This window comes from Neolamprologus brichardi, chromosome 22, assembly GCF_056152115.1.
Source record: "Neolamprologus brichardi isolate AB-2024 chromosome 22, ASM5615211v1, whole genome shotgun sequence".
NCBI lineage: Eukaryota > Metazoa > Chordata > Actinopteri > Cichliformes > Cichlidae > Neolamprologus > Neolamprologus brichardi.
Genome location: NC_142124.1, coordinates 3303548 through 3319429, shown reverse-complemented (window position 1 = coordinate 3319429; position 15882 = coordinate 3303548). Strand labels below are relative to the sequence as shown.

Below are 15882 nucleotides of genomic sequence, written 5' to 3'. Positions count from 1 at the left end.
CTGCAGCAGGGGAAGGCTACAGTCATGTGTGTGGCCAACAAGGGCTTCCCCTCAGACTGGAGGCTGTCCTGGAAGGTGGATGGCAGTGGCAGCATCAGCTGGGAGGAGAGCAGGAGCCCCGTGGTGCTGCAGAATGACGGCCACTACAGCTGGAGCAGCACCCTGAGGCTCCCTGCAGACCAGTGGGAGAAGGTGGGCTCTGTGACCTGTGAGGCCACCCAGGGCTCCCACACTCCACTCTCAGAGACTCTGCTGACAGACCAGTGTTCCCAGTCCTGAGCTGACTCACTGGGACTCTGATACTGGCTTTAGTCTGCAGCTTCTCTCAGTCTGCTCCCTCTGTGTCTGTATTGCTTTGATAGTTTTCATGTTTTCATGCTTGTGGCACTGTTGATGGTTTTAATACTTCAAATAAAAACTGAGGTCTTCAAATAGTGGTTTTCATGTGTTTCCATTCAGCTGCTCTTCTGTCTGATAATCATCCTTCAGGTTCAGCAGTGATGCTTCCATACACTGAAAATCTCATTTTTACTGTATCACTACACATCAGAGTGTAAACTTAAAAAAAAAAACAATAACATAATCACCACCAGCTGCTTTCTGCTATAATGTTTCCAAGTTGTTTGTAGATGCATAATTTTCACTCATGTGGGATTTTGTGATGATATTTGATGTTGGGTGTAGAAGAAGCAGAAAACATGGTCACAGATTATTGTAACCTGCATGTGACCCATGATGAGACCCGTCCTGGTTTTCTTCAAAGTCAGAATTGATAAAATAACCCAAAGAAAAACTAAACTTTCTTTATCAACATAGGAGACACTAAAAATGTCTCTTTCAGAACATCAGTGCAGGTTAAAAAGTGTAAATGTCAGAATAATTTATGTCACAAAGATGAAGTTAAAGACTTGATGAACTAAACTTTAAATCTTCAGATCAAATCATGTGAAATATTTCTGTGACCAAGAATGTAGCTGAGCAATCTACATACATACATATATCAGTACTGCAGTTTACTAAAATATTCTCATTTAATAACTACTTCCCAGTTTGAATATTTACAGGAGAGTTTCTTCATCACAGATCTGACTCACAGTATCAACTGTTTTGTGTTTCACATGTTCTTCTGTGCTAGCTCGTCAGGATGGACACAAGTCTGATGTTTTGGGTCAAACCCACATAAACATTAGTTATGAAAGTTAGAGTTTTATCAAGGCCTAAGAAATGATTGTGAAATTATTTTAGAAAGACTGTGAGGTGTGTGTGTGTGTGTGTGTGTCCTCAGTGAACTGTATCAGTCTCTGCAGTATCTTCCAGCTGCAGCAGTCACTTCAGTTTCTGTTCAGTCTGACTGAGGGAGGTTTTTGTACGACTGTTTTTCACTGTGTGAACACATGCTGACTGTTGATAACATGAAGACTCTGACAGTAATAAACTGCTGCATCTTCAGCCTGGACTCCACTGATGGTCAGAGTGAAGTCAGAGTTTGATCCACTGCCTGTAAAACGAGCTGGAATCCCTGATTGTCGATTGCTAGCAGAGTGAATGAGGAATTTAGGAATTCCTCCATCTTTCTGTTGGTACCAGGCTAAAAGATTCCCATTAGCTACATGCTGACTGGTCCTACACTTGATGCTCACAGATCCTCCCACAGCAGAGCTCACTGCTCCAGGCTGAGTCACTGTGATCTGTCCTCTGGACTCTGAGGACACAGAGACAAAAACATAAAGCAGCTTCATGGTTTTGTGGGCTTCATTTCAGAGGGACAGATGTTGATAGAGGAGAGGAGTTTGATTCTCTGGACTTTACCTGTGAAGCAGCAGCAGAGGAGAGTCCAGATGAGGACGCAGATCAAAGTCATGTTTTTGATGAGGAGGATTTCTGTGGCTTCTGTTGTGATGAAGGACAGCTGTCAGTCATCCAGTGTTCAACTCTCAGGACTATAAACTCTCCCAGAGCACTGGAGGATGGTGCTGCTGATGCAAAGTGCCTCTCTATGGAAATCATCTGACTGACTACAGCAGGGATGTTGTTTGTCGATGAATCAACCACTTCATGATATTGACAAAAACAAAGGTGCTCATTTCAGTATCCAGTTATATTTATTTAAGTGGAAATTATTTTTCTGAATGTCTCTTTTTATTTAACCTTTGTGCCCTCATCAAATTTTCCACCATGTCGACACCTTCATATACAAAAATGTACATGCAAAAAATTTGCCATAAAGTCCTCATATGGCAATATTTTTTCTCATTTTTTTTTCAAAAATAAATTGAGCCCTTTTCCAGTTTAAATAATTTTCACAATTTTAACCATTTAAATGCCACTTTAAAAAGTTTAATCTTTATTGAATAAACTCTCAAAAACTAAGTATTTTCCATATAATAAATAGGATGGGACATTGGTGTTTATTAGTGTCTTGGACATGTCAAAGTTGAGCAACAAAACTGATTTGATTGCATAATTATTAAGTTATTTATGAAAAACAAAAAAAGCTGAAAAAATATTGTTGTATGAGGATTTAATGCCAGATTCTGTTCTTGTACATTTTTGTCCACAAAGGTGTCGACAGGGTGCAAAATGCATCAACAGAGTACGGATGACACGTAAAAGTAAAAGACACCAGATTTCAAAAAACTCGACCAAAAAGAAGATTTCCTGGAAAAATCCACGTCACAAGTTATAACACAACCAAAATGATCAAAACATTAAAAAAAGTATAAAAAATGCTTTAAAATGTAAACATCTGTTGATCCTGTTACAGTCGCTAAATTTATGGCTCAAAGAATGAGAGGATGAGATGAGATGCCACAAGGCTGCTGCTGGTAATCTGTTGTTAGACTCAATTTGTTTCTCTCAAAATGTAAAAGAACCCACCCACCACTTTAATCACACTCTAGATCTTGTTTTAACATATGGCATAGAAACTGAACATTTAACAGTGTTTCCTGAAAACCCTCTCCTGTCTGATCATTTCTTGATAACATTTACATTTACAATAATTGATTACGCAGCAGTGGAGAGTGGACTTTATCAAAGTAGATGTCTTTCTGAAAGCGCTGTAACTAAGTTTAAGAATATAATCCAGCCACTGTTATCATCGTCAATGCCCTGTACCAACACAGAGCAGAGCAGCTATCTGAACGCTACCCCAACAGAGGTCGATTATCTTGTTAATAATTTCACCTCCTCACTACGTACGACTCTGGATACTGTAGCTCCAGTGAAAACTAAGGTCTCTAATCAGAAGTACCTGACCCCGTGGTATAATTCTCAAACACGTACCCTAAAGCAGATGACTCGTAATCTGGAGAGGAAATGGCGTGTCACAAATTTAGAGGATCATCATTTAGCCTGGAGAAATAGTTTGTTGCTTTATAAGAAAGCCCTCCGCAAAGCAAGAACAGCTTACTACTCATCACTGATTGAAGAAAATAAGAACAACCCCAGGTTTCTCTTCAGCACTGTAGCCAGGCTGACAAAAAGTCAGAGCTCTTTTGAGCCAACCATCCCTTTAACGTTAACTAGTGATGACTTCATGAACTTCTTCACAAATAAAATTTTTATCATTAGAGAAAAAATTACCAATAATCATCCCACAGATGTAATATTATCTACAGCTACTCTTAGTACCATTGATGTTAAGTTAGACTCTTTTTTTCCAATCGATCTTTCTGAGTTAACTTCAATAATTACTTCCTCCAAACCATCAACGTGTCTTTTAGACCCCATTCCTACAAAACTGCTCAAAGAAGTCCTGCCATTGATTAATTCTTCGATCTTATATATGATCAACCTATCTCTAATAATCGGCTATGTACCACAGGCCTTCAAGGTGGCTGCAGTTAAACCTTTACTCAAAAAGCCATCTCTAGACCCAGCAGTCTTAGCTAATTATAGGCCAATCTCCAACCTTCCTTTCATATCAAAAATCCTTGAAAGAGTAGTTGTCAAACAGCTAACAGATCATCTGCAGAGGAATGGTTTATTTGAAGAGTTTCAGTCAGGTTTCAGAGTTCATCACAGCACAGAAACAGCTTTAGTGAAGGTTACAAATGATCTTCTTATGGCCTCTGACAGTGGACTCATCTCTGTGCTTGTCCTTCTTGACCTTAGTGCAGCATTCGATACTGTTGACCATAATATCCTATTAGAGCGATTAGAACATGCTGTGGGTATTACAGGTATTGCACTGCAGTGGTTTGTATCATATCTATCTAATAGACTCCAGTTTGTGCATGTAAATGGAGAGTCCTCTTCACACACTGAGGTTAATTATGGAGTTCCACAGGGTTCAGTGCTAGGACCAATTCTGTTTACATTATACATGCTTCCCCTAGGCAGCATCATTAGAAGACATAGCATACACTTTCACTGCTATGCAGATGACACCCAGCTCTATCTGTCCATGAAGCCAGATAACACACACCAATTAGTTAAACTGCAGGAATGTCTTAAAGACATAAAGACTTGGATGGCCAATAACTTTCTGCTTCTTAACTCAGACAAAACTGAGGTCATTGTACTCGGCGCTGAAAAGCTTAGAAATATGGTATCTAACCAGATTCTTACTCTGGATGGCATTACCTTGGCCTCCAGTAACACTGTGAGGAACCTTGGAGTCATTTTTGACCAGGATATGTCCTTCAACGCACATATTAAAAAAATATGTAAGACTGCGTTCTTCCATTTGCGCAACATCTCTAAAATTAGAAATATCCTGTCTCAGAGTGACGCTGAAAAACTAGTTCATGCATTTATTACTTCCAGGCTGGACTACTGCAATTCATTATTATCAGGATGTCCAAAAAACTCACTGAAAAGCCTTCAGTTAATCCAAAATGCTGCAGCAAGAGTACTGACAGGGACTAGAAAGAGAGAGCATATTTCTCCTGTTTTGGCTTCCCTTCATTGGCTTCCTGTTAAATCCAGAATTGAATTCAAAATCCTGCTCCTCACATACAAGGTCTTAAATAATCAGGCCCCATCTTATCTTAATGACCTTGTAGTACCATATCACCCTATTAGAGCACTTCACTCCCGCTCTGCAGGCCTACTTGTTGTTCCTAGAGTATTTAAAAGTAGAATGGGAGGGAGAGCCTTCAGTTTTCAGGCCCCTCTTCTGTGGAACCAGCTTCCAGTTTGGATTCGGGAGACAGACACTATCTCTACTTTTAAGATTAGGCTTAAAACTTTCCTTTTTGCTAAGGCATATAGTTAGGGCTGGACCAGGTGACCCTGAATCCTCCCTTAGTTATGCTGCAATAGATGTAGGCTGCCGGGGGATTCCCATGATGCATTGAGTTTTTCCTTTCCAGTCACCTTTCTCACTCACTATGTGTTAATAGACCTCTCTGTATTGAATCGTATCTGTTATTAATCTCTGTCTCTCTTCCACAGCATGTCTTTCATCCTGTCTTCCTTCTCTCACCCCAACCGGTCGCAGCAGATGGCCGCCCCTCCCTGAGCCTGATTCTGCCGGAGGTTTCTTCCTGTTAAAAGGGAGTTTTTCCTTCCCACTGTCGCCAAAGTGCTTGCTCATAGGGGGTCATATGATTGTTGGGTTTTTCTCTGTATCTATGAAGCGCCTTGAGGCGACTTTTGTTGTGATTTGGCGCTATATAAATAAAATTGAATTGAATTGAATTGAATTGGTCTTTTAATAAAGCTTTTAATAAAGGGGATGTAGCTCCTCCCAAAAGGACAGACGGAAGCAAAAGGAGGAAGAAAACCATGAAAAGTCCCAACAGGGCAGATTGTTAAACATCAGGTGTAGTAAAAAGGTTGAATGTGTTCTTATGTCCACATCTAATGTGAGTCGAGCTGTTTGGGTCACGTCAGCGGTCGATAAACCAGCTGCTCTTCATAATTTCTCATCCTGAAGCAGTTCTTTGTCCTGCATTTGATTCTGATCATCACATTAAAACTATATTAATAAAGAGATTCAGTGACATAATTAAAGTACATGGTATCATTTGCATGGAGAACTTTACCAAAAACAGGAGCAGAGAGAAAACAGTCTGTATCTCTTGTTGTCTTACAGTGAATTACTATGATCCCATTTTCATTGCTGACAGTAATGCTAACAATAATTTAAAATAGAACATAAATACTCTCAAATCAGCTGTGTTAATGGAAATATTTATAACTGTCAGTATGTACTGATAAATTAAATTCAAATGTAGTAATATATAATATAGAGCATGTACCTAAGCACTTCAGAGACACGTTGCCTGAAGTTTTTGCTTTAAAGACGATTACATAATAATCATAAATATTTGTTTCTGTAGAACTTAAAGCAGGATGAATTAGTCATTAGTCTTTTGAGTTTCTAGCTTCCATAATTCAAAGATCAAATATTTAATTGATTGCTTTCAATCGTTGCTCGTATCGATATTCTCTGTTTTACAGATAATTAATTGCAGCAATAACATTTTATTTTGAGCATGAGGAACTGATGAGATTAACATTTATAAAATGTTATTATAACAAAATTTAAAAACTATTTTTAAAATTATCAAAATATTTTATCAATGTAAAATAATGTGTGTTTCTGAGCAGCTGTCAGTTCAGATTTTCTTTTTCTCAGTTCCTCTCCAGCTGTGTGAGGTTTTTGTACGACTGTTTTTCACTGTGTGAACGGCCACGTGTTACAGTGCTGACAGTAATAAACTCCTGCATCTTCAGCCTGAACTCTGCTGATAGTCAGAGTGAAGTCAGTCCCAGATCCACTTCCACTGAAACGATCAGAAACTCCAGACTGACGGCTGGTAGCAGAATAAATTAAGAGTTTGGGAGATTCTCCGTCCTTTTGAAGGTACCAGTTGAGGCATGTGCCAACACTTGAACTGGCTTTACATCTGACAGAGACAGTCTGTCCTGGAACAACAGACTGAGCTTTAGGAGTCTGAGTCAGGATGATTTCTGCTGATGAACCTGAAAACATGAAAAATAGGAGAAGTTTAGAGAAAGATGATCAACATCCAAACATTCGAGGATCATTTCTCTAACATGGAGAACAGATGGAAGAAGGTCAGTGCTGCTGGTTTCAGAGTTTCTCCATCATAGCAGAACATCATTGTGGTGAACCTGGCTGCATGCTGAAGCAAAGACAGAGAGTCTCACCCTGAACAAGGAGCCCCAGGGTGGCCAGCAGTAGAGTCAGTGACATCATCATTGTGCTGCTGGTGTGTGAGTGGCTCTGAAAGGCCTGGACAGCCACTGATCAACACTGGCCTCTTAACAGCTGTGAGCAGAGAGGCAGGACACATATGCAAACACACAGAGTCAGCTGCAGCTGTCCTCTGCTGAATAATTAAATCATTCATGACATCTAGTGGAGAGATAAATTAGAATAATTTAAGACGGGCCTTAAGTTTGAACAAAGACAGAGACTCAACAATGTTAAATCAAAAGCTGTTAGATGGACTGGAAGAGTTCATGGAGTCAGGGGCAATTTTTTGAGACAGACTCAGATTTCTGAACATTTTGCCTTGAACATCCTGTTTTTGCTGGTTAAAATTTCTGCAACAAAAAGGCACTTTGCTTGTGTTTGAGATTTAGATTCGACCACATTTCTTTGCCATGTTTATGTCTCTTCAGGTTGAATCCTTTTCCCCCTATTGCTATTTTCTAGCAATGATTGCAACTTCTTCTGTTTAACAGTCATATATATAAATCATATCCTTCAATGAGCGCGGCCTGTGTGCCAAAATAAATACTATGCTTTTCAGTTCTTCAACGGGGCTTACCACTTTTACCACGTTTGGCTGGACTCCAAACGTGAATTTAAAGTAAAAAATGGGAGTGATCGGTTTACTGTTCATGTTCTGTCACAGCACATAGAAGATTCATTTCTTGCTATTTCACAGTGTGACCTGTGAGGCCACCCAGGGCTCCCACACCTCATTATTCAGCTCCACTCTTGCTGTATTTTTTGTTTGTTTCATGCTTTAAGACCATTATATTTTCCTATTTTTAAACAATTTGTACTTTAAAAAAAAGATCTCTCTCTGTCTGTCTCTCTCTCTCTCTCTCTATACATATATATATATATATGGCAACAAACATCCACAGATACATCAGTAAGATGGCCCCAACTGACTCCGTGCTCAGCAGGCAGCAGAAACTGAAGAAAGAAGAGGAAGAGGAGGCACCATCATGGAAGGACAGGCCCCTGCACAGTATGTACCACCGGCAGAGAGAGGAAGTGGCTGATATCCAGAAATCCTACCAGTGGCTGCATAAAATTGGACTGAAAGACAGCACAGAGGCTCTAACCATGGCAGCACAGGAACAAGCTCTGAGCATAAGATCCGTAGAGGCTGGGGTCTATCACACCAGGCAAGACCCCACCAGGGGTGGGGAGGTGAGGTGGAGGCTGTGTAAAGATGCCCCTGAGACAATCCAGCACATAACAGCAGGGTGCAAGATCCTAGCAGGCAGGGTATACATGGAACGCCATAACCAAGTGGCCGGCATAGTATACAGAAACATCTGTGCCAAGTATGGCCTGGAAGTCCTGAGGTCAAAATGGGAGACGCCCCCAAGGGTGGTGGAGAATGACCGAGCTAAGATCCTGTGGGACTTCCAGATGCAGACGGACTTGCAGATGGCTAACCAACCGGACATCACAGAAAAATGTCTTTGATCATACAGTTTAAGGCAAGGTTTACAAATTTAAGTACAACAATGGCAACATTTAACAATTCACTCTAACAGCAGAGAGATTTGAATTTGTGTGTACAGTATATAATAACTGATTGTTTCATATGTTAAAGTGGGTCCATATTCTGTCATTCATGAAACACACCTGATTTTGTTTGGAAACACAAATTAACACCTTTCTTTAGAATTGTTTTCATTAAATATGAAGCGTTCACCATGGATCTCTTAATAGTTTCTCTCCACATACTGCTTTGGATCAGGTTTGTCTAAAACTCATGAATCTTCACTGAGGGTCAAAAACAGCTCCAGACTGACTCGCAGTAAAACTGTTAGAAACTCCAGAATGATGATTTGTAACAGATTAAACAAAGTGTTTAGTTACATCTGCAGTTTTGTGAAGATAGGGACAATCTATTCTGGAAATTTGTCCATAATCAGTGAACACTTACACTTTTATTTGGTGACACTACTGGTGGTGAATTGTTTCAAAATGTCTTCTTTCATCAAATGAAAGAAGACGTCTTCTTAAATGAAAGAAGACGTCTTCTTTCATTTAACGTCTTCTTAAATGAAAGAAGACGTCTTCTTTCATTTGATGTTGATGTGTACTCATTATCTCAAACTGTAAAACAGGATTAATGATTCATCTCAGTGCTTTACTTTTCTGCAGCTGTTTCAGATCAGTTTTTCTTCAGTTGAGAGTTTTTTGTACGATGGTTTTTCACTGTGTGAACGGGCGGCTGTAACCACTTTGTCCACAATAATAAACTCCTGCGTCTTCAGCCTGAACTCCACTGATGGTCAGAGTGAAATCAGTTCCTGACTGACTTCAACTGAAGCGATCAGGAATTCCAGACTGACAACTGGTTGCATAATAAACGAGCAGTTTAGGAGCTTCTGCAGGTTTCTGAAGATACCAGTGCAGGTAGTTACTCATACTTGAACTGGCTTTACATCTGATAGAGACAGTCTGTCCTGGAACAACAGACTGAGCTTTAGGAGTCTGAGTCAGGATGATTTCAGGTGATGAACCTGAAAATATTAATGAGATGAGAAGAGTTATTAAGAAAAATCCATCTTGGAGAAAATTTACTTGAATTTGAAGTGTGGAGCTGGCTGCATGCTGAAGCTTTCACAGAGAGTCTCACCCTGAACAAGGAGCCCCAGGGTGGCCAGCAGTAGAGTTAGTGACATCATCATTGTGCTGCAGGTGTGTGAGTGGCTCTGAAAGGCCTGGACAGCCACTGATCAACACTGGCCTCTTAACAGCTGTAAGCAGAGAGGCAGGACACATATGCAAACACACAGAGTCAGTCAGCTGCAGCTGTTTCCTCCTCAGAGTATCACTCTTCATATTAACATTATTACATGTAGAGGGCATTGAATGGTCTGATAGTGAACTGTGATTTGTGGTTCTGTTATCTAGTTGTTTTTTTTCTGTGTTCCATAGTAATGATTGATAATGATATCATTACGCTCACTGAACACTGAATTACTTATATTCATCTGCTCCTTAATGTAAATGTATAATAAGCTAAGTCCATGACATCTGCTCATCTGTTTAGGCCTTGTGTTTTAAAGCAGGTGAGAAATGCTAAGAAATGACAAAGAAGGTTATTTACAGGAAGAAGATACGTCCATCCTGTCTCCCTTTGAATATTCCTCACTGTTGCAGACACAAAGAGCACAGTTTTAATTTTAGCAGAAGTATTGGTTATATTTGTCTTCCATCTCTGTCTATAGTGAGACCAGCTGAGAAGATCATTGGAGCCTCTCTTCCCTCCATCACAGACACCTGCTGCACCTGCTGCATCTGTAAAGCGCTGCAAAGGGCCCCACACACCCTGCAGATACACTCTTCACCCTGCTGCCTTCTGGCAAGAGGTACCAGAACAATCAGGCCCTCACTGCCAGAATGCAAAACAGTTTCCTCCCCCAAGCCATCAGACTCCTGAACATCAGTGACTCATCTGACACACACACACCTTCATACACGCCATACACTTATCTGCACATTCTCATACACAGAAACACGCACATCTCCATACATCAAGTTATTTTTTGCACAATCCTCTGTCATTGTTGCACTTTTCTATTGTACTGTCTTGTGTCTGTATCTTTCTGTTCTGTCTGGTGTTGCACTCTCTTTGTTTTGTTTTGTTTGTTTTTTTCAATTTTTTTACACTTGCAGTTTATGTATTCCTGTGTTGATTTTCTGTTATATATGGTATATGTATCAGCATGGTCTTGGAGGAACATTGTCTCATTTTACTGTGTACTGTAAGACTGCATATGGTTGGAATGGCAAATAAGCCACTTCATCTTCACTGAACTGTATCAGTCTCTGTAGTATCTTCAGCAGCAGTCACTTCAGTTTCTGTTCAGTCTGACTGAGGGAGGTTTTTGTACGACTGTTTTTCACTGTGTGAGCAGAAGCTGACTGTTTGGCCAGAATTCACCCTTACAGTAATAAACTGCTGCATCTTCAGCCTGGACTCTATCGATGGTCAGAGTGAAGTCTTTGTTTGATCCACTGCCTGTAAACCGATCTGGAATCCCTGATGCTCGATTGCCATAGTAAATCAGAAGTTTAGGAACACCTCCATCTTTCTGTTGGTACCAATATAGGTCTGTCCCACCATCTACCGTATGACTGGTCGTACACTTGATGCTCACAGTTGCTCCCACAGCAGAGCTCACTGCTCCAGGCTGAGTCACTGTATATTGTCCTCTGGACTCTGAGGACACAGAGACAAAAACATAAAGCAGCTTCATGGTTTTGTGGGCTTCATTTCAGAGGGACAGATGTTGATAGAGGAGAGGAGTTTGATTCTCTGGACTTTACCTGTGAAGCAGCAGCAGAGGAGAGTCCAGATGAGGACGCAGATCAAAGTCATGTTTTTGATGAGGAGGATTTCTGTGGCTTCTGTTGTGATGAAGGACAGCTGTCAGTCATCCAGTGTTCAACTCTCAGGACTATAAACTCTCCCAGAGCACTGGAGCATGGTGCTGCTGATGCAAAGTGCCTCTATGGAAATGACTGCAACAGGGAGTGGGATCGATCTGATGATGCTGTTAATGATGTTCACTGTAAATTATTTCAAAAAGAACATTTCTTCATCCTTCTATGAGACCCAGTGTTTTGTGCTATTTCGTTTTTTATTGTATTTTTTGGCCGTTTTCCCTGTTTTATTTTATTTTATTTTGTTTTATTTTAATTTTGAGTCTTGTGTTCTTTGTTCGTTGTATTAGGTTCACTTCTCCTGTCCCGTCATTATGTTAATGTCTGTCTGGTTCGGCTTCGTCTCCATTAGAGGTCTTCGTCACTACTCACCTGCAGTTCTATAAGTTACGAATCCTTCGCCAGCAGCTCCACTATTCGTGGCTCTCATGCTGCCGTGACATTCAGCGTGCCCGACGCCTGCCAAGCCAATGCTATGCAGCTACGCAGAGTGTGTGTAGCCAAGCCACTGGAGGCACCGACGACATCACCGCTTTGTATGCAGTTCGCCACCACAGGCCTCCTGGTTGCCTCCAGAATTACATCGGTATCAACTGTTAAGCTGTCGACCCCCCCCACAACTATTTGATCATGGGCTATTGTGTTGCCGACCTGTTTCCATTTCCATACTTAAAGTAAAAAATGTAAGTGTAAATGTAACTGTCATGGTCTGCGGTGGGTGGCTGCAATTTCCATAAGGCTCCTGAACCTACCTGGGATCCGCCCCTGGGCACGGGCCACCTCCTGCAGCTCCTGCACACCTGGAGCCAATTGCAGGCAATCAAGCCAGAGGGATTTAAGCCACACGTTGATGTTCGTTCACTGCCAGTTCGTCATCAACCCATGTTGGTAACCGGCTCTTATGCTTCAAGTTTTCTCTGTGATTTATCTTGTTAACAAGACTTTCTTGTGCTGCAGTTGCTGGATTCATCTTGGCTCACGCTCTACTACCGGACTCAGGATACCAAGCAATCATTTTGAAAATCACTCTGTGCTTCACCTGCCTGCCCTCCTGCCATCACACTCCATCTGAAAACCCCGGATCTCAGGTCAGCCTTGCCACGCCACTCAGCTCCCCTGGATTCTCGTCACTCCCCTCTCAACACTCTGTGTCCCCTACTGCAATGTGACTGCACAGCTCCACTCTGCATCTCAGGCCCCGTTCCCTCGCCACGTCAAACTCTACGTTTTATTGTTTCTTTTTTGTCCTTGCTACATTTGGAGTGCTTAAGCCTAATAAAATATTGTTAAACCATCTGCTGTCTCTGCTCTGGGTTTCTGCACAGAGTTCAGTTCAGTACAGACCACTCGGTCCCGTGACAGTAACAGCATTGTTTATACTTCTTACTTCAAAGTAAAAAGCTTACAGTTGCTATTAACATTAATGTATTACCCTGTAATCAATAATATTTTTATACATTTTACACATTAACCCTCTGGGCTATATCTTGGCCGTTTGTGTCCACTTCACTTTTCTTTTGACTGCTACACTGCAGTGGACCAAAAGAATGACGCAGGTTTGATCTTAATGTGGTTATGATGTTAACGTCATTTTAACAAGATTAACACTGACAGCACTATTTTAGATTTTTTCAAACTCTAAAATACACAATATATCACAGCCATAACCTTTTGGTTACTGAGGACCAAAACTGTGTCAGAAATTCAGGAACAGAGTTTTGCAAACTCTAAAATAAATGCAAATTGTTTTATTGTGTTTCATTCATTTTTCTTTCATAATTATAATAATAATATGTCATGAAATTATGATTTAAAGAATTCATATTGGTGAATTTGTTTGTTTCAGAGTCAGAGAGCCGTGTCTCTCTACAGTCAGAGGTTTTTGTACGGCGCCTCAATGAGTTTGTATCACTGTGGTACACGTTCGGTGGAGGAACCAGACTGGATGTTGGAAGTAAGTCAAACTTAAACCTCTTTTACTTTAACAGATTTCTTTCTTGTGGTTATCTTGACTTTTCTGTTCAGTGTGCCAGAAAAAAACTTTCATGAAGAAACAAAGTTAGCTTCAGAATAAATGTTAAAATGAATATTAACAAATGATATAAAACATCAGAGTGGACTTGAGGATATTTTACATTTACATACATCTGGTTAAGTCTTGAGAGCTTTTAGTTTTAATCCAGTCTGTTAGAGTCAGAGAGCCGTGTCTCTCTACAGTCAGAGGTTTTTGTACGGCGCCTCAATGAGTTTGTATCACTGTGGTGGACTTTTGGTGGAGGAACCAGACTGGATGTTGGAAGTAAGTTTATACTGTTTTTAAAGAAACATTGTCTAAGTGTGAATGTTAGCTTTATAACATTCCTGTAGAGGTTATATTATATTACCATTATACATAGAGGGTAACTTAATCAGCTTTGCTCAGATTTGATGTCGACATTTCTGACATAAAGACAATGTGATGTGTAAATAAAATGAAATAGAATCATCCTGTGATTTTTTTCTATTTGTAAATTACATTTTTTGTTAGGATAAATTAAATGTTACTGTCCTTAAGGAAAACTGGACAGAGTGAAGATAAAGATCACTGGTGTTTTTACTGTGTCAGAAAAAATGTAGATTTTACGTATCATCATAAAATCATAGAACCACTACAATAAATGATTGAAGCCCACATGAGGTAAGTAGACAACTAGTGTATTTTACAGAACTGAGGATTTTGTAGCTTAACATCTGTTACAATTGTTGCCACTTCTGCTTATTCTATTTACAAATGTTAAGGATGAGCATTTGACAATGTGCAACATGTCTGGTGTTTCTATTGTATCAGATATAATTTCAAATGTCATTTAAAATCATATAAGCAGTAAAAAAAATCCACATGAAGCAAGCAGTGCAGTTTGGTTTCTTATCTCTAACACGTTACACAGAACTGATGATTTTGAGGCTAAACTTGTTTTGTAAATGTTTCCACATCTGCTTCTTTTATTTCCAGTGTAGTGTGAACATATTTCAGGTCAAACTGTGTGATGATTCTCTCTGTGCTGATATGCATGAGAGGTTTCTTAAAGGGAAGTGAAACAATGTGTGAGTTAATGACTGGTGGAGCAGAAAACCTGACAGAAACTTCTTAACGGAGAAAATCAAATTGTGGTTCCTGTCCTCTAAGCTGATTGGTGTCTCCTAGGTGACACCCGCCCCACCCTGACGGTTCTGCCCCCCTCCAGTGAGGAGCTGAAACAGGGGAAGGCCACGCTCATGTGTCTGGCCAACAAGGGCTTCCCCTCAGACTGGAGGCTGTCCTGGAAGGTGGATGGCAGTGGCAGCATCAGCTGGGAGGAGAGCAGGAGCCCCGTGGTGCAGGAGAACGACGGCCTCTACAGCTGGAGCAGCACCCTGAGGCTCCCTGCAGACCACTGGATGAAGGTGGGCTCTGTGACCTGTGAGGCCACCCAGGGCTCCCACACTCTGGTCTCAGAGCCACTGAGGAGAGACCAGTGTTCCCAGTCCTGACCTGACTCTGATACTGGTTTCATGCTCCTGCTTTCAGTCTGTGCTCTTTAACAATCTCACTCACTCGCTTCATCCTTAATGTGTTTGTTGCTTTTCATAAATTTGATGTTTTCAAGGTTTTTAAAATAATAAACATCTTCCCTAGACATTTGTCCTTTCACTTTATTTACTTCAGAAATTGTATTTTACAGTCACACTGGTCAGATCATCACTTTGAAGGATTTTTTTTGAATGTTGACTATTTTCTTAGATCTGTTTTTAATTTATTTGAATTCAGATTATTTTCTTTCATTTTGCTCTCATTCTGAAAATGTAAAAATCTAAACACTAAAGATTTTATCAGGGTGGATTGAAAAAGCAGAGTATCATCTGTACAAACAGGATTAACATGAACAGAGGAAGAAATAACACAAATACTAGTACTCATCAACTCTAAATGGCAAATAGCCTTTACTCATTTAGCACATTTTTAGTGCTTTTTACTAAAAGTCCAATACACACAAATGCACATCACACATCACATGGTGCTTTGTTTTTAGAGTCGCACTCAAACTCTGATAGATGCATTGAGGGTGGTAGGGGTTCAGTATCTGCCCATTGACAAGATCCTGGGCATATAAACAGATGTTGTAAATGCAGCCTCATGATAACGTACAATATCCAGAATATAGTTGAGTAGAAGTAGAGTTCAGCACACAATATAAGTATTTGAATAAAGTTTGTTGTTGTGCATTGTGCTGCAT

General features: G+C 40.4%; 1 pseudogene across 1 annotated transcript in view; it reads left to right on the top strand.

Annotated features, from left to right (window-relative positions):
• The window catches only part of LOC148096596 (Ig kappa-b4 chain C region pseudogene), a 47285-nt pseudogene extending 32007 nt beyond the window's left edge, over nt 1–15278 (top strand). Inside the window, exon 2 of the transcript XR_015717062.1 lies at nt 14814–15278. The product of XR_015717062.1 is annotated as an Ig kappa-b4 chain C region pseudogene, transcript variant X3 (transcript). The remainder of the gene's footprint in view (nt 1–14813) is intronic.
• The last annotated feature ends 604 nt before the right edge of the window (nt 15279–15882 follow it).